Source organism: Pseudophryne corroboree, chromosome 9 (assembly GCF_028390025.1).
Source record: "Pseudophryne corroboree isolate aPseCor3 chromosome 9, aPseCor3.hap2, whole genome shotgun sequence".
Taxonomy (NCBI): domain Eukaryota; kingdom Metazoa; phylum Chordata; class Amphibia; order Anura; family Myobatrachidae; genus Pseudophryne; species Pseudophryne corroboree.
The window spans coordinates 142,366,493-142,386,268 of NC_086452.1; the positions used below are offsets into that span (position 1 = coordinate 142,366,493).

The 19,776-nt window shown below is 46.9% G+C and overlaps 1 protein-coding gene across 1 annotated transcript in view; it reads left to right on the top strand.

The window, feature by feature from the left end:
- The window catches only part of PTBP2 (polypyrimidine tract binding protein 2), a 189,292-nt gene that overhangs the window by 136,609 nt on the left and 32,907 nt on the right, over positions 1–19,776 (top strand). The window lies entirely within an intron of this gene.

Sequence of the window (19,776 nt, forward strand, 5' to 3'; positions counted from 1 at the left end):
CTATATTAATTTAAAAAACATTTCCGACTAATTAATACATTTGGAAAGTTAGAAACAAGTACCAAAGATTGAATCCCACTCTGCAGCAGAAAAGGATCTGGCTAAGTCCCTCTCCCACTTCAGCTGAGACTTTAGTTTACCGTTCATGCCATCATGAGTTTGGAATTGGTACCACCAGGAAATTTCCCCCTTTTATGAGAAGGCGAATCCAATGTGGCTTTAATAAAGGCCGGGAACACTGGTTTTCCATGGGATTTAAACAAGAAAGTTCGACGCCAACTTTTTACTTGTAAAAACTTGAAAAATATTGCTTCTGAATATTATATTGAGGCTGTAGCTGCGAAAAAGATAATAAACTATCCCCATCAAATAAGTCTCCTAAAGTGGTTAGCCCGCTACTAATCCAAGTATCCAATGCCAGGTTCTGGATAAATAACATCAGAGCATGCAGTGATAGAAATAGGGACGGTAAAGTAGCCTCCGTCACAGTTTAAAATAAGTTTATGCCACACTACTACAGTGTGCTTGATTAATTTACAAGGGCCCACCCATTTGCTGGTAGTGGAAGGCAGCATCCATAGCAGATCAGGGAGAGTTACCGGATGATAACTACTACTTTCTAAAGTAACCCACGGCTTCAGTGATACCAGATCAAACCAATCTCTGGTCTGGTTAATCGGACATGAGAAATGATATTTCTTGACATTGGGAAAAGCGACCCTTTCTGCTGACTTGAGCAAAACTGGAATATTTTTCGCAATTTTAGGTTTAGATCCCTTCCAAATATATTTAATAAATGTCTGATTGAATTTAATTAACACATAAAGGTTTAGGAAGAAGCCGAGGAATAGCGCAAAACAAATATATGAGCTTTGGCAAAAGAACCATTTTGGCAGCCGCTATCCTACCCAACCAAGAAACTTCTTGTAACATCCAGTCTCCAGTCAACCCCTCAAACGCCCTCAACAAAGGGCCATTATTACAATCAATAATATTGTCATAATTTGCCAAATTAATCCCAAGGTATTACTAATAACGCCCCTGCCAGGCATATTTATGTGTGTGTTTGAGACGAACTAAAATGTCAGCAGGGATATTAAAGGAAAGCGCTTCTGTTTTATTGGTGTTCAGTCTATAGTCCGAAATGTCAGAGTAGTCCTGCAGTACCCTATGAAGTTCTGGCAAGGAGGACTCCGGGTCCTGTAAACACAGCAAAATGTCATCAGCGAACAGACTAATTTTGTGGGAGTGACCACTTATCGTAGGACCCTTAATTAAGACCTGCGATCTAATCTGTTCAGCCAAGGGTTCAATGGCCAGTGCAAAAATAAGAGGGGACAACGGGCATCCCTGTCGAGTGCCATTAGTGACATGAAATCCCAAAGAAAGGCAACCATTCACAAATACTTTAGCAGATGGATTTGAATAAAGCGCCAGGATAGAACCTAAAATCGTTCCAGCAAAGCCAAATGTTTCCAGCATTGCTTGCAAGAACCCCCAATGCAACCTATCGAACACCTTTTCGGCATCAAGTGACAATTCTAAAAGGGGCTCCCCTTTAGACATGCAATGCTCTATAACATTAATCACTCTTCTCGTGTTGTCTGGGGCCTTGCTGTTCAGCACAAATCCCACTTGGTCAGGTTTAATAAGGGACGGGAGGAGGGTTGAAAGGCGATTGGCTATTAATTTAGCAAATATTATTACATCAGAATTAAGAGCTATTGGCCTGTAGTTTTGTACTGACGATTGGCTCTTACTCTGCTTACGAATAGCAATAATTTGTGTTTCCAACATTTATGTTGGGAATTGTTTCGACCCAGAAGCCTCTGTAAACACTGACAAAAGGATCGGGGCCATCTTATCTTTAAATGTTTTGAAAAAATAGATGGATAACCGTCAGGGCCTGGCGCTTTGTCACTTGCTAACAAGTCTATAACCCATTCCACCTCCTCCAATGTCCAAGGTGCATTAAGAGCTGAACAGACCCCAGGTGGCAACAAGGGAAGACCAAGATCACTCAAATATGACTTTACGTCCACCATACGAGGTTGGTGGATGGAAATGTCATCCTTCAGATTATAAAGTTTAGAGTAATAAGAAGCAAAAACATTTGCTATGCCATTGAGGTAAAAAACCTTAATTCCTGTAACTGAATGGACATAGTGAATCCTTTCTCTTGCTTTCTAACCTCTCAATTTTATTGCAAGCAATCTGCTGGCCCGGTTACCATACACATAGAATTTCTGGTTAAGTCTAGGGAGGTTACGTTGAACCTCAGCGAAGTAAAAAACATTCACTGTGTCCCTAGCTGCACACAATGATTTAAAAAGAGATTTATCATGCGGGTTGGACTTGTGCGCAGTTTCTAATCTGGCAACTTCGGATTCAGTTTGCTCAAATTTACACTTGTACTCCTTCTTAATCTTAGCCGCTATCTGTATTGCTGAACCTTGAACCACTTCTTTAAGAGCACACCAAAAATTTGAAATGATAGTTTCCTCGGGAGAATTGACACTCCAAGAACAGTCAAGGGAAGACTGAATGGCCTGCTTGGACTCTAACTGGTTGAGACTCTGTTGCCCCGGACACCAAGGACCAGGAGACGTCTACCTATTCCCAGTATCCCATACAGTGGACAATGGCGAGTGGTCTGACCAAGTCATGGGGAGGATAGTAATCTTACTAATAGACGATAAGGTTCACTTGTCGGATAATGCAAGATCTATTCTAGAATACGTGCCATGAACATGAGAGTAGAATGTGAAATCCTTTTCTGACGGATGTTTCGTACGCCATACATCAAACAAGTCATATTCTGCTAACAAGAGGCGGAAACCAGCTGCTGGAGCAAGGGGCCGACTGGAGAGTGGAGTTCGTTTACGCAATCTATCCACCAGGGGGTCCAGGACCATATTAAAATCACCCAGTATTAATAGAGCACCTTTACGAAACTGTTGAATTTTAGAGCATAATTTCTTACAGAAAGCCAATTGCCTAGTATTAGGGGCGTAACCAACTACCAAAGTGGTCTCTATGTTCTCAAGAAGCCCAATCAAAATCGGATATCTGCCCTCTGGGTCGGAATACTTGGAGGAGAGAGTAAATGAACAGTGATGCGAGAATAAAATTGCCACCCCCGCTTTCTTTGTTGGGCCATTGGCCATATAACAAAAAGGATATTTTGTGTTACTAAACTGAGGCGGGGCCGAATGTTTAAAATGTGTCTCTTGTACTGCCACTATCTGCGCTTTATGTTTATGAAAATAGTTAAGAGCTAATCTCCGTTTATAGGGGGAATTAAGCCCTCTTGCAGTGATTGATATAACATTAATCATAATCAACGTTGGTAAAAACCTGATGAAGCACGGTCAACAACTGAGCATACACAATAGAAATCAACTATCTGGCAACAAGAAAAAAAACCCAGTAGGAATAAAAGAAAAAATAGATACAATAGAGGGGAAAAAGAGATAGGAACAGAAATAACCCCTCTTGGTGGGCACAGTTGGACGCCGTGCCATGACGACTTTAACAAAGAAGTGGGGGGGGGGTGGTAGTCACCCCACCCTCGCCCAACATTACCAAAATGAAGAGGAGATCTTCATTGGGCATGGACTAATACCTCAAATCGCTAGCAGTATCATAAACTAAAATTGTGGCTATATAGAGAACAGAGTAAGATAATCGAAATAAACAAACATATCTGAGACCTCTAAAGCAACAGACATATAAAGCACACAACCATAGCTACTTCGAGCAGCCCTCAAAAAAACAAACATTACTTTGAGAATCTCTCAGCAGAAAAACAATAGATAACATATTAATCTATACTCCTCAAAACTGACTTGTGAAGCCCTGTAGAGAAGCAAATATATGATGCACATAAGAAGAAAGACCTGGAAGAACAAAGAAATGGAGCATGTAAACAATCATGAATTACATATTCTTGATACTTATGATTTAGCTCCCTCCGGCTGCAGACCACAGACAGGAGATGATGATGTAGTAGTAGTAGTAGTAGTAGTAGAGGATTCCGCAATGTTCCACTTTTGTAAAAGGTTTTTGCCTTCTTCCAGGTCGACTATCACCGAAGTGAAGCAGTCACGTATGACTAATAGCTTTGTTGGGGAGCCCCATCTATACAGGATATTGTGCCTGTTGAGAACCGATGTAATAGGGTAAAAAGAACGTCTTTTGAATAAAGTCACCTGAGATAAATCGCCATAGACCTGAATGGGGCCCAAAATCTCCCAAGGCATCATCCGTTGATCTCGCAGCTTTGAGGATTGATTCTTTAAAATGAAAGAAATGTATTCTCAACAAAACATCCCTTGGAACTCCCTCCGGCGCATTCCTAGGTTTAGGGAGTCTATGAATACGGTCTATCAACAGATCTGGCAGTCTAGTAGACGGCAAGAGTTTCCCGTAGAGATCCGTTGCGAAGTCATTCAAGCAACTGTTTGAGACGGTCTTAGGCTCCCCGCATAGTTTTAAGTTATTACGTATAGATCTGTCCTCAATATCTGCGACCTTATCTTTCTCTGACGTCCTAGTGGATGCTGGGGACTCCGTAAGGACCATGGGGAATAGCGGCTCCGCAGGAGTCTGGGCACAAAAGTAAAGCTTTAGGACTACCTGGTGTGCACTGGCTCCTCCCCCTATGACCCTCCTCCAAGCCTCAGTTAGATTTTTGTGCCCGAACGAGAAGGGTGCACACTAGGTGGCTCTCCTGAGCTGCTTAGTGAAAAGTTTAGTTTAGGTTTTTTATTTTCAGTGAGACCTGCTGGCAACAGGCTCACTGCATCGAGGGACTAAGGGGAGAAGAAGCGAACTCACCTGCGTGCAGAGTGGATTGGGCTTCTTAGGCTACTGGACACCATTAGCTCCAGAGGGATCGAACACAGGCCCAGCCATGGAGTCCGGTCCCAGAGCCGCGCCGCCGGCCCCCTTACAGAGCCAGAAGCAAGAAGAGGTCCGGAAAATCGGCGGCAGAAGACATCCTGTCTTCACCAAGGTAGCGCACAGCACTGCAGCTGTGCGCCATTGCTCCTCAGCACACTTCACACTTCGGTCACTGAGGGTGCAGGGCGCTAGGGGGGGGCGCCCTGAGCAGCAATAAAAACACCTTGGCTGGCGAAAATACATCGCATATAGCCCCCAGGGCTATATGGATGAATTTTAACCCCTGCCAGAATACACAGAAAAACGGGAGATAGGCTCCGCCCCCTTCTCGGCGGCCTTATCTCCTCAGCACACTGGCGCCATTTTCCCTCACAGCTCCGTTGGAGGGAAGCTCCCTGGCTCTCCCCTGCAGTCACTACACTACAGAAAGGGTTAAAAAAGAGAGGGGGGCACTAATTAGGCGCAGTATTAAAAATACAGCAGCTATAAGGGGAAAAACACTTATATAAGGTTATCCCTGTGTATATATATATATATATATAGCGCTCTGGTGTGTGCTGGCAAACTCTCCCTCTGTCTCCCCAAAGGGCTAGTGGGGTCCTGTCCTCTATCAGAGCATTCCCTGTGTGTGTGCTGTGTGTCGGTACGTTTGTGTCGACATGTATGAGGAGGAAAATGATGTGGAGACGGAGCAAATTGCCTGTAATAGTGATGTCACCCCCTAGGGGGTCGACACCTGAGTGGATGAACTGTTGGAAGGAATTACGTGACAGTGTCAGCTCTGTATAAAAGACAGTGGTTGACATGAGACAGCCGGCTACTCAGCTTGTGCCTGTCCAGACGTCTCATAGGCCGTCAGGGGCTCTAAAGCGCCCGTTACCTCAGATGGCAGATACAGACGCCGACACGGATACGGACTCCAGTGTCGACGGTGAAGAGACAAATGTGACTTCCAGTAGGGCCACACGTTACATGATTGAGGCAATGAAAATGTTTTACACATTTCTGATAATACGAGTACCACCAAAAAGGGGTATTATGTTCGGTGAGGAAAAACTACCTGTTGTTTTCCTGAATCTGAGAAATTAAATGAGGTGTGTGATGATGCGTGGGTTTCCCCCGATAACAACTGATAATTCTAAAATGTTATTGGCATTATATCCTTTCCCGCCAGAGGTTAGGGTGCGTTGGGAAACACCCCCTAGGGTGGGTAAAGCGCTCACACGCTTGTAAGAACAAGGGCTCTACCCTCTCCTGAGATGGCCGCCCTTAAGGATCCTGCTGATAGAAAGCAGGAGGGTATCCTAAAATGTATTTACACACATACTGGTGTTATACTGCGACCAGCAATCGCCTCAGCCTGGATGTGCAGTGCTGGGTTGGCGTGGTCGGATTCCCTGACTGAAAATATTGATACCCTAGATAGGGACAGTATATTATTGCCTATAGAGCATTTAAAAGATGCATTTCTATATATGCGTGATGCACAGCGGAATATTTGCCGACTGGCATCAAGTCTAAGTGCGTTGTCCATTTCTGCCAGAAGAGGGTTATGGACACGACAGTGGTCAGGTGATGCGGATTCCAAATGGCATTTGGAAGTATTGCCTTTTAAAGGGGAGGAGTTATTTGGGGTCAGTCTTTCAGACCTGGTGGCCACGGCAACAGCTGGGAAATCCACGTTTGTACCCCAGGTCGCCTCTCAACATAAGAAGACGCCGTATTATCAGGCGCAGTCCTTTCGTTCCCAGAAGGGCAAGCGGGCAAAAGGTTCCTCATTTCTGCCCCGTGACAGAGGGAGAGGAAAAAGGCTGCAGAAATCAGCCAGTTCCCAGGAACAGAAGCCCTCTCCCGCCTCTGCCAAGCCCTCAGCATGACGCTGGGGCTTTACAAGCAGACTCAGGCACGGTGGGGGCCCGTCTCAATGAATTTCAGCGCGCAGTGGGCTCACTCGCAAGTAGACCCCTGGATCCTTCAGGTGATATCTCAGGGGTACAAATTGGAATTGGAGACGTCTCCCCCTCGCCGTTTTCCTAAAGTCGGCTTTACCGACGTCTCCCTCTGACAGGGAGGCAGTTTTGGAAGCCATTCACAAGCTGTATTCCCAGCAGGTGATAATCAAGGTACCCCTCCTGCAACAGGGAACGGGGTATTATTCCACACTGTTGTGGTACCGAAGCCGGACGGCTCGGTGAGACCGATTCTAAATCTAAAATCTTTGAACACTTACATACGGAGGTTCAAATTCAAGATGGAGTCACTCAGAGCAGTGATTGCGAACCTGGAAGAAGGGGACTACATCATGTCTCGGGACATCAAGGATGCTTACCTTCATGTCCCAATTTACCCTTCTCACCAAGGGTACCTCAGGTTTGTGGTACAGAACTGTCACTATCAGTTTCAGACGCTGCCGTTTGGATGGTCCACGGCACCCCGGGTCTTTACCAAGGTAACGGCCGAAATGATACTCCTTCGAAGGGAGGGAGTTTTAGTTATCCCTTACTTGGACGATCTCCTGATAAGGGTAAGATCCAGAGAACAGTTGGAGGTCGGTGTAGCACTATCTCAGGTAGTGTTGCGGCAGCACGGTTGGATTCTCAATATTCCAAAATCGCAGCTGGTTCCGACGACTCGTCTTCTGTTCCTAGGGATGATCCTGGACACAGTCCAGAAAAAGGTGTTTCTCCCGGAGGAGAAAGCCAGGGAGTTATCCGAGCTAGTCAGGAACCTCCTAAAACCGAGCCAAGTCTCAGTGCATCAATGCACAAGTGTTCTGGGAAAAATGGTGGCTTCCTACGAAGCAATCCCATTCGGCAGATTCCACGCAAGAACTTTCCAGTGGGACCTGCTGGACAAATGGTCCGGGTCGCATCTTCAGATGCATCAGCGGATAACCCTGTCACCAAGGACAAGGGTGTCCCTCCTGTGGTGGTTGCAGAGTGCTCATCTTCTAGAGGGCCGCAGATTCGGCATTCAGGACTGGGTCCTGGTGACCACGGATGCCAGCCTGCGAGGCTGGGGAGCAGTCACACAGGGAAGGAATTTCCAGGGCTTATGGTCAAGCCTGGAGACATCACTTCACATAAATATCCTGAAGCTAAGGGCCATTTACAATGCTCTAAGCTTAGCAAGACCTCTGCTTCAAGGTCAGCCGGTGTTGATTCAGTTGGACAACATCACGGCAGTCACCCACGTAAACAGACAGGGTGGCACAAGAAGCAGGAGGGCAATGGCAGAAGCTGCAAGGATTCTTCGCTGGGCGGAAAATCATGTGATAGCACTGTCAGCAGTGTTCATTCCGGGAATGGACAACTGGGAAGCAGACTTCCTCAGCAGACGCTCTGGTAACACCGTGGGTGTACCGGTCAGTGTATGTGTTCCATCCTCTGCCTCTCATACACAAGGTACTGAGAATTATAAGATTGAGAGGAGAAAGCACTATATTCGTGGCTCCGGATTGGCCAAGAAGGACTTGGTAACCGGAACTTCAAGAGATGCTCACGGAGGATCCATGGCCTCTACCTCTAAGAAGGGACCTGCTCCAGCAAGGACCCTGTCTGTTCCAAGACTTACCGCGGCTGCGTTTGACGGCATGGCGGTTGAACGCCGGATCCTGAAGGAAAAAGGCATTCCGGATGAAGTCATCCCTATCCTGATCAAAGCCAGGAAGGATGTAACCGCAAAACATTATCACCGCATTTGGCGAAAATATGTTGCGTGGTGCGAGGCCAGTAAGGCCCGACGGAGGAATTTCAACTGGGTCGATTCCTACATTTCCTGCAAACAGGAGTGTCTATGGGCCTGAAATTGGGGTCCATTAAGGTTCAAATTTCGGCCCTGTCAATTTTCTTCCAAAAAGAACTAGCTTCAGTCCCTGAAGTTCAGACGTTTGTAAAAAGGGTACTGTATATACAGCCTCCTTTTGTGCCTCCAGTGGCACCTTGGGATCTCAATGTAGTTTTTGGGTTCCAAAAGTCACATTGGTTTGAACCACTTAAATCTGTGGAGTTAAAATATCTCACATGGAAGGTGGTCATGCTGTTGGCCCTGGCCTGGGCCAGGCGCGTGTCAGAATTGGCGGCTTTATCCTGTAAAAGCCCTTATCTGATTTTCCATTCGGACAGGGCGGAATTGAGGACTCGTCCTCAGTTTCTCCCTAAGGTGGTTTCAGCGTTTCACCTGAACCAACCTATGGTATACCAAAAATCTGTAAATGCCCACTCCACAAGGGAGGTGGGCTCATCTTGGGCGGCTGCCCGAGGGGTCTCGGCTTTACAACTTTGCCGAGCAGCTACTTGGTCAGGAGCAAATACGTTTGTAAAATTCTACAAATTTGATACCCTGGCTGAGGAGGACCTGGAGTTCTCTCATTTGGTGCTGCAGAGTCACCCGCACTCTCCCGCCCGTTTGGATGCTTTGGTATAATCACCATGGTCCTTACGGAGTCCCCAGCATCCACTAGGACGTCAGAGAAAATAAGAATTTACTTACCGATAATTCTATTTCTCGTAGTCCGTAGTGGATGCTGGGCGCCCATCCCAAGTGCGGATTGTCTGCAATACTTGTACATAGTTATTGTTACCAAAAATCGGGTTATTGCTGTAGTGAGCCATCTTTTCTAGAGGCTCCTCTGTTATCATGCTGTTAACTGGGTTTAGATCACAAGTTATACGGTGTGATTGGTGTGGCTGGTATGAGTCTTACCCGGGATTCAAGATCCTTCCTTATTGTGTACGCTCGTCCGGGCACAGTGTCCTAACTGAGGCTTGGAGGAGGGTCATAGGGGGAGGAGCCAGTGCACACCAGGTAGTCCTAAAGCTTTACTTTTGTGCCCAGACTCCTGCGGAGCCGCTATTCCCCATGGTCCTTACGGAGTCCCCAGCATCCACTACGGACTACGAGAAATAGAATTATCGGTAAGTAAATTCTTATTTTAAGGGCCACCACCTCTGCTTGTAGCGACTCATGGGATGTGATCAATTCGTTGTGTGTGCCAACCATCTCTCCCAATTTAGTTTCCAGATGGTCTGTACGACCCCCCGAGGTCGTCTATAGACCGTTGACATGTTTGGAGAGTAGCTCGATATTCTGCTGCCACCTCTTCCTTAAACTGCGACAGTAAAAGTTTCACTGTAAGAGCGTCGTTATCTCCCGGAGGTTCCAGAGTGTTATCCTTTGGGAGTGGAGAAGAAGGGCCGCTGTCCGCAGCCACAGCGAGCAAATCTTACTTTGGAAGTAGTCGCTCCATCATTTTTAGCACGTGAAGCTTGTGCGGAGGGCTTAAAGAAAGTCACCTGTGAAACCGGCTTAGAAGTTTTGATTTTCTTAGGAGGCATAACGAGGATGTACAGCATGAACAATCACAGAGACCGAGGAAAAAACAAGGCTTCCAGTCACACGAACAATATTGCACTATGAGACCAATTAGAATATCATCACACAGATGGATTGAGCTGGGTCGGGTGGGGACATTAAGGAGTCATATTAACGCATTGCTATCACTTGCAGAACTCCCTGAGGGAAATGCATTAGTCAGACATGTCCTAACAGCTCCTGCCTACTAGATGTCCTTCCAGGATAACACAGCAGCAGTGTGTAAAGGGCTTACAGACTGAAAAGAGAACGTGACACCTTACTGTTACAAATCTAACTGTAAATTCCAATTCAGTGATCTCTCTTTGAAGGAGCAGTCCAAATATGTACTGTGGCGTGTGATAAGGGTGGTCTTCTGTATGCCGAATGTCGGGATCCCGGCGCACAGTATGCCAGCGCCGGAATCCCGACACCCGGCATACCGACAACTATTCTCCCTCTTGGGGGTCCACGACCCCCCTGGAGGGAGAATAAAATAGTGTGGTGCGCGTAGCGCGGCGAGCACAGCGAGCCCGAAATGGGCTCCTTTGCGCTCGCCACGCTGTCTGTATGCCGGCGGTCGGGCTCCCGGCATACCATACTACACCCTATGATAAATGTAGTGTTTATTTCCACAGGGCCAGCTGCCCACAGCAGGTTACATAAGCTTGCTAGGTCTTGGGGGAGAAGGGGAAGATGGCCTCCATGCACCCCTCCCAGCTATATAGCAGATCCCTCCACCTCCCCACAGCTCCTCTTACTGTGTCCTGTTGCTTGCAGTTGAGGCCCCTGTCATCCGCTCCTAGCACCACAGCTCCAGTCAGTACCCCCGCCGCCATCCGCTGTCACGCCGCACAGCGTTTCCACTGTACTTCCGGATCCCGCTGCTGGCCAAGCCGGAACTTCAGTCCCCGGTCTCAGAGGGCCGACTAGGCCGCACCCCACAGGAGCGCGAACCCGCACTCTCCAATTCCGCGGACCAGACGGCTGCACTCCAGACCGCCTGTACCGATGAGAGGGTAGGAAGGGCAGTAAAAGGGGATACAAAGCTCTGTTCCTCAGGAGCTCATGTGGGACACGTCCCTCCGATATGGCTGCCAAGTCACGCCCCCTACAGTAATATTCTAATATTACTAGTGTTCCTCCTAGGATGCGGACGGGGCAGTATATGTGCGTGTGCTCGTAAAGGGGGAGGCGTGGCCTCACCAGCGTCACTATTGGGGGTTGTGCTGCCCCCTTAATGTCACTAATGAGGAAATGCCCCAGCCCTTACGTAGGTGCTAGGCTTCACCCAAGCGCTCCCTTTAATGTGAATAGATGCTGTGCCCGTGTGCACGGCATCTGTTCGCATGGCACAATGCTGGTCTGTTTTAGCAAGACGCTGCTAAAGGGGCATGCTAAAACAGCCTAACGTGAAGACTAATATTACCTTTCACCAACACAGTGGGTAAATGTATAGTAATTCTAAGTGATGTGTTGCTGAGCATCGCCAAAATACTCTGCTGTGTGCATATCAAATATACTGTACTGCCAATGCTGTGTGCATATCAAATATACTGTACTGCCAACATCGCACGTTTTCCTGCACACTCCTGTGGGTTGTGAGGCAAACTTCTGATGTGGAAGTTTTTTTTTCTGTGAAGACGAAATAAGCATTTAGGGCTACATTCAAATGTTGCTCTGCCTGCAGCCAGTAGATGGCGCCAAAACTGAGCTAATTAATCGTAGCTCCATTCGTGCGGGAATGGCTTGCGGCTTCTCCATTCAGCTTGCTACCCCTCAGTGCGTTGCTAGCTTAAATGTGCGAAAAGTGACCAGTTTGGGTGCCCAAACGGCACTTTTTGTTATCGCGGCCAGCACTTTGTCTGGTTTAGCCGCTTTACATGACCTCTATGGACGCGATAACTGGACACGTCCCCGCGATCTCATGTCACTTTAGATCGGGCAAGAGAATCCGTTGAATTCCACCATTATCATCTAGCCCTCAACTGGTCCCAAAGTTTAGTAAATCTGATGTCAAATAGCCAATAACAGTTTGTTTGTCATTAATATACACCAGGTCACTTCATTTTGCCCCCTCCTTACTCTCCTGCGGGATGGCTGTCCTCTCTCCAGATGCCACTTTGCATGTCTCAGACATGACAGCAGTCCTGCATTATTACATGGATACTGAAAATAGGAGCCAGGTGCTGCTAATCAAGTGCCCTCCTGCGTTTGATCACGATTTAAGCACTTTCGCCCGTATATAAAAGCAAAACTTCTAAAAGCAGGAGGTTAGTCTAGAACAGTATCCCAAATTCTACCATTACAGTTCCTGTTTTAAGGCTATACATGCTTTAGCTCAGGTGAGTCAAGTAATACCTCAGTTAATTTGATTTAATTAATAAATATACTTAAAATTTGGACTGTAATGGCATTTGGGAAACTGGTTTAGAATTTTTTAGGTTTGTCTTGACCCCTTGCAGAGGAGAAAATACATGTGCATTGAGCTGTAAGGGTTAGAAAGCTTTTTCCTCAAGTATCAAGTCCTCAATTCAACAATAAATGTATTTAGAATTGGAACATTGAGGACAGTTGCCAAGTACCTCAGCAAATTCATCCAAAGATCACATTGTATGGTGCAACCATGTTTACATCAGCACATCTGGAACAGATGTATTAAGCCTAGAGAAGTGATAAAGCAGTGATAAGTAGAAGGTGATAACGCACCAGCCATACATTACGGGTTTTAAGGTGTTGGCTGTAATGTGCCATCCTGACAGCATGAAAAACTGGTAAAGGCAGGCACAACATTACTGCTTTTACCTCGCATCCCATAGTGGTGCACAATAATAGGAGCAATGTTTTTCAAACAGAATCATACATGGGAGTAGTTGTCACACATAGCAGGTAATTAAATTGCCTCATAATTGTCAAACATGTTGGTGCAGGGGAGGATATTATGCAGCTCCATAACCTGTACTTCTTGCACTTATTGGGAGCGATTTCAATAGTTTTGTTTCTCTATCGTCCTAAGTGGATGCTGGGGTTCCTGAAAGGACCATGGGGAATAGCGGCTCCGCAGGAGACAGGGCACAAAAAAGTAAAGCTTTTACCAGATCAGGTGGTGTGCACTGGCTCCTCCCCCTATGACCCTCCTCCAGACTCCAGTTAGATTTTGTGCCCGAACGAGAAGGGTGCAATCTAGGTGGCTCTCCTAAAGAGCTGCTTAGAGAAAGTTTAGCTTAGGTTTTTTACTTTACAGTGAGTCCTGCTGGCAACAGGATCACTGCAACGAGGGACTTAGGGGAGAAGTAGTGAACTCACCTGCGTGCAGAGTGGATTTGCTGCTTGGCTACTGGACACTAGCTCCAGAGGGACGATCACAGGTACAGCCTGGATGGTCACCGGAGCCGCGCCGCCGGCCCCCTTGCAGACGCTGAAGAGAGAAGAGGTCCAAAATCGGCGGCTGAAGACTCCTGAGTCTTCATAAAGGTAGCGCACAGCACTGCAGCTGTGCGCCATTTTCCTCTCAGCACACTTCACACAACAGTCACTGAGGGTGCAGAGCGCTGGGGGGGGCGCTCTGAGAGGCAAATAAAAACCTTATTAGAGGCAAAAAATACCTCACATATAGCCCACAGAGGCTATATGGAGATATTTAACCCCTGCCTAACTTCAAAAATAGCGGGAGACGAGCCCGCCGGAAAAGGGGCGGGGCCTATCTCCTCAGCACACAGCGCCATTTTCTCTCACAGAAAAGCTGGAGAGAAGGCTCCCAGGCTCTCCCCTGCACTGCACTACAGAAACAGGGTTAAAACAGAGAGGGGGGGCACTGATTTTGGCGATATTGTATATATATAAAAGATGCTATAAGGGAGAAACACTTATATAAGGTTGTCCCTATATAATTATAGCGTTTTTGGTGTGTGCTGGCAGACACTCCCTCTGTCTCCCCAAAGGGCTAGTGGGTCCTGTCCTCTGTCAGAGCATTCCCGGTGTGTGTGCTGTGTGTCGGTACGTGTGTGTCGACATGTATGAGGACGATGTTGGTGAGGAGGCGGAGAAATTGCCTGTAATGGTGATGTCACTCTCTAGGGAGTCGACACCGGAATGGATGGCTTATTTAGAGAATTACGTGAGAATGTCAACACGCTGCAAGGTCGGTTGACGACATGAGACGGCCGACAATCTATTAGGACCGGTCCAGGCGTCTCAGAAACACCGTCAGGGGTTTTAAAAACGCCCATTTACCTCAGTCGGTCGACACAGACACAGACACGGACACTGAATACAGTGTCGACGGTGAATAAACAAACGTATTTCTCATTAGGGCCACACGTTAAGGGCAATGAAGGAGGTGTTACGTGTTTCTGATACTACAAGTACCACAAGAAAGGGTATTATGTGGGAGTGAAAAAACTACCTGTAGTTTTTCCTGAATCAGATAAAATAAAATGAAGTGTGTGATGATGCGTAGGGTTACCCCGATAGCAAATATTGGCGTTATACCCTTTCCCGCCAGAAATTAGGGTACGTTGGGAAACACCCCTTAGGGTGATAAGGCGCTCACACGCTTATCAAGTGGCGTTACCGTCTCCAGATACGGCCGCCCTCAAGGAGCCAGCTGATAGGAAGCTGGAAAAATATCCTAAAAAGTATATACACACATACGGTGGTTATACTGCGACCAGCGATCGCCATCAGCCTGGAGATGCAGTGCTGGGTTGGCTTGGTCGGATTCCCTGACTGAAAATATTTTATTCATGTAGAGCATTTAATAGGATGCATTCTATATATATGTATGTGAGATGCACAGAGGGATATTTGCTCTCTGGCATCAAGATAAGTGCGTTGTCCATATCTCCCAGAAGATGTCAGGGACACGACAGTGGTCAGGTGATACAGATCCCATACGGCAGATGGAAGTATTGCTGTATAAAGGGAAGGAGTTATTTGGGGGTCGGTCCATCGGACCTGGGGACCACAGCAACAGCTGGGAAATCCAACCTTTTTTACCCCAAGTTACATCTCAGCTAAAAAAGACACCGTCTTTTCAGCCTCAATCTTTCCTTTCCCATGAGGGCATGCAGGCAAAAGGCCAGTCATATCTGCCCAGACATAGAGGTAAGGGAAGTAGACTGCAGCAGGCAGCCCTTTCCCAGGAAAAGAAGCCCTCCACCGCGTCTGCCAAGTCCTCAGCATGACGCTGGGGCCGTGCAAGCGGACTCAAGGTGGGGGGGTAGTCTCAAGAGTCTCAGGGCGCAGTGGGATCACTCGCAAGTTGACCCCTAGATCGTACGAGTATTATCCCAGGGGTAAAGATTGGAGAGTCGAGACATCTTCTCCTCGCAGGTTCCTGAAGTCTGCTTTACCAACGGCTCCCTCCGACAGGGAGGCAGCATTGGAAACAATTCACAAGCTGTATATCCAGCAGGTGATAATCAAAGTACCCCTCCTACGACAAGGAAAAGGGTATTATTTTTCCACACTATATTGTGGTACTGAAGCCAGACGGCTTGGTGACACATAGTCTAAATCTAAAATGGTTTGAACACTTACATAAAAGGTTCAAATCGAGATAAAGTCACTCAGAGCAGTGATAGCGAACCGGAAAAAAGGGGACTATATGGTGTCCCTGGACATCAAGGATTACCTCCATGTCCAAATTTTGTCCTTCTCATCAAGGGTACCTCTGGTTCGTGGTACAGAACTGTCAATATCAGTTTCAGACGATGCCGTTTGAATTATCCACGGCACCCCGGGCCTTTTTTACAAGGTAATGGCCGAAAAGATGTTTCTTCAAAGAAAAAAGGCATCTAAATTATCCCTTACTTGCACGACCTAAAAAGGGCAAGTTCCAGAGAACAGTTGGAGGTCGGAAGAGCACTATCTAAAGTAGTTCTTCGACGGCACGACTGGATTCTAAATATTCCAAGAATCGCAGCTGTTTTCCGACGTCTGCTGTTCCTAGGGATGATTCTGGACACGGTTCAGAAAAAGGTTTTTCTTCCCGAGGAAAAAGCCAAGGAGTTATCCGACCTGTCAGGAACCTCCTAAAACCAGGAAAGGTGTCTGTACATCAATGCACAAGAGTCCTGGGAAAAATGGTGGCTTTTTACGAAGCAATTCCATTCGGCAGATTCCATGCAAGAATTTTCCAAAGGGATCTGTTGGACAAATGGTCAGGGTCGCATCCTCAGATGCACCTGCGAATAACCCTGTCGCCAAGGACAAGGGTATATCTTCTGTGGTGGTTGCAAAAGGCTCATCTATTGGAGGGCCGCAGATTCGGCATACAGGATTTGATCCTGGTGACCACGGACGCCAGCCTGAGAGGTTGGGGAGCAGTCACACAAGGAAGAAACTTCCAGGGGGTATGGACGAACCTGGAAAAGTCTCTTCACATAAACATTCTGGTACTAAGAGCAATCTAAAATGCTCTAAGCCAGGCGGAACCACTCCTGCAAGGAAAACCGGTGTTGATTCAGTCGGACAACATCACGGCGGTCGCCCATGTAAACAGACAGGGCGGCACAAGAAGCAGGAGTGCAATGGCAGAAGCTGCCAAGATTCTTCGCTGGGCGGAGAATCACGTAATAGCACTGTCAGCAGTGTTCTTCCCGGGCGTGGACAACTGGGAAGCAGACTTCCTCAGCAGACACGATATTCACCCGGGAGAGGGGGGTCTTCATCCAGAAGTCTTCCACATGCTAATAAACTGTTGGGAAAGACCAATGGTAGACATGATGGCGTCTCGCCTCAACAAGAAACTGGACAAGTATTGCGCCAGGTCAAGAGATCCACAGGCAATAGCTGTGGACGCACTGGTAACACCTTGGGTGTACAAATCAGTATATGTGTTTCCTCCTCTGCCTCTCATACCAAAGGTATTGAAGATTATACGGTGAAGAGGAGTAAGAACAATACTAGTGGCTCCGGATTGGCCAAGAAGGACTTGGTACCCGGAACTTCAAGAGTTGGTCACGGACGACCCGTGCCCTCTACTTCTGAGAAGGGACCTGCTACAACAGGGTCCCTGTCTCTTTCAAGACTTACCGCGGCTGCGTTTGACGGCATGGCGGTTGAACGCCAGATCCTAAAAGGGAAAGGCATTCCAGAAGAAGTCATTCCTACCTTGATTAAGGCAAGGAAGGAAGTCACCGCGAAACATTATCACCGCATTTGGCGAAAATATGTCGCGTGGTGCGAGGATCGGAGTGTTCCGACGGAGGAATTTCAACTGGGTCGTTTCCTACATTTCCTACAATCAGGATTGTCTATGGGTCTCAAATTGAGATCTATTAAGGTTCAAATTTCGGCCCTGTCAATATTCTTCCAAAAAGAATTGGCCTCAGTTCCTGAGGTACAGACTTTTGTTAAAGGAGTACTGCATATACAGCCTCCTGTGGTGCCTCCGGTGGCACCGTGGGATCTAAATGTAGTTTTAGATTTCCTCAAATCCCATTGGTTTGAACCATTGAAAAAGGTGGATTTTAAATATCTCACATGGAAAGTGACTATGTTACTGACCCTGGCTTCCGCCAGGAAAGTATCTGAATTGGCGGCTTTATCTTATAAAAGCCCTTATCTAATCTTCCATTCGGATAGGGCAGAACTGAGGACTCGTCCGCATTTTCTCCCTAAGGTGGTATCAGCGTTTCACCTGAACCAACCTATTGTGGTGCCTGCGGCCACTGGCGACTTGGAGGACTCCAAGTTGTTGGACGTTGTCAGAGCCTTAAAAATATACATTTCAAGGACGGCTGAAGTCAGAAAATCTGACTCGCTGTTGATACTATATGCACCCAACAAGTTGGGTGCCCCTGCTTCTAAGCAGACGATTGCTCGTTGGATTTGTAACACAATTCAACTTGCTCATTCTGTGGCAGGCCTGCCACAGCCTAAATCTGTTAAGGCCCATTCCACAAGGAAGGTGGGCTCATCTTGGGCGGCTGCCCGAGGGGTCTCGGCATTACAATTCTGCCGAGCAGCTACGTGGTCGGGGGAAAACACGTTTGTAAAATTCTACAAATTTGATACCCTGGCAAAAGAGGACTTGGAATTCTCTCATTCGGTGCTGCAGAGTCATCCGCACTCTCCCGCCCGTTTGGGAGCTTTGGTATAATCCCCATGGTCCTTTCAGGAACCCCAGCATCCACTTAGGACGATAGAGAAAATAAGAATTTACTTACCGATAATTCTATTTCTCGGAGTCCGTAGTGGATGCTGGGCGCCCATCCCAAGTGCGGATTATCTGCAATACTGTACATAGTTATTGTTAACAAATTCGGGTTATATTGTTAAGGAGCCATCTTTAAGAGGCTCTTTCTGTTATCATACTGTTAACTGGGTTTAGATCACAAGTTGTACGGTGTGATTGGTGTGGCTGGTATGAGTCTTACCCGGGATTCAAATTGCCTCCCTTATTGTGTACGCTCGTCCGGGCACAGTACCTAACTGGAGTCTGGAGGAGGGTCATAGGGGGAGGAGCCAGTGCACACCACCTGATCTGGTAAAAGCTTTACTTTTTTGTGCCCTGTCTCCTGCGGAGCCGCTATTCCCCATGGTCCTTTCAGGAACCCCAGCATCCACTACGGACTCCGAGAAATAGAATTATCGGTAAGTAAATTCTTATTTTTTTACGCTCGATTTCCCATCTAAAGTGACGGGAGATCAAAGGGCAATATTCAATTTCTCTGACGTCCTAGTGGATGCTGGGAACTCCGTAAGGACCATGGGGGAATAGCGGCTCCGCAGGAGACTGGGCACAAAAGTAAAAGCTTTAGGACTACCTGGTGTGCACTGGCTCCTCCCCCTATGACCCTCCTCCAAGCCTCAGTTAGATTTTTGTGCCCAGCCGAGAAGGGTGCACACTAGGGGCTCTCCTGAGCTTCTTAGTGAAAGTTTAGTTTTAGTTTTTTTATTTTCAGTGAGACCTGCTGGCAACAGGCTCACTGCATCGAGGGACTAAGGGGAGAAGAAGCGAACTCACCTGGTTATTTTTTTTGTGCTGATTGCGCCCTGAAGTGACAAAACTGCTAAACCCTACCAAAGTGCTGTGGGGGACACACAGTGCGGTTTGGTCGCCCAAACGGGTGACCTTTCGCTCACATCTGCTTACCAGTTCGGGAAGTTGTGAACAGAAATCCCAGAGCCATCAGATGAATGGAGCAGCATTTGAATTGCTCCGTGGCAAACATTTGAAACCCCCCCCCCCCTTATTGTATCCACCTTGATATTCTATAAGCCAGAGTCTTTGAAGATTATCCTCTTACATTTTCAATTATAGTTAATATTTCTTATGCCATCACTTTAAATGAAATGTGTGCAGTTTGCAGTGTTTTTTGATATTTTTTGTGGTTGTTTATATTCATTGTCATAATGGATGTTTGACTTGCTGTTTGTTCTATAGTGATTCTGTAATAAAATAAGATAAAATAAAAAATTGATAATTTATGGCACAGTCTCATTGGGATTTAATTCTAACAAAGATACATTTATATATAGATGAAAGATGAGCCTAACAAAGTGTCTAGG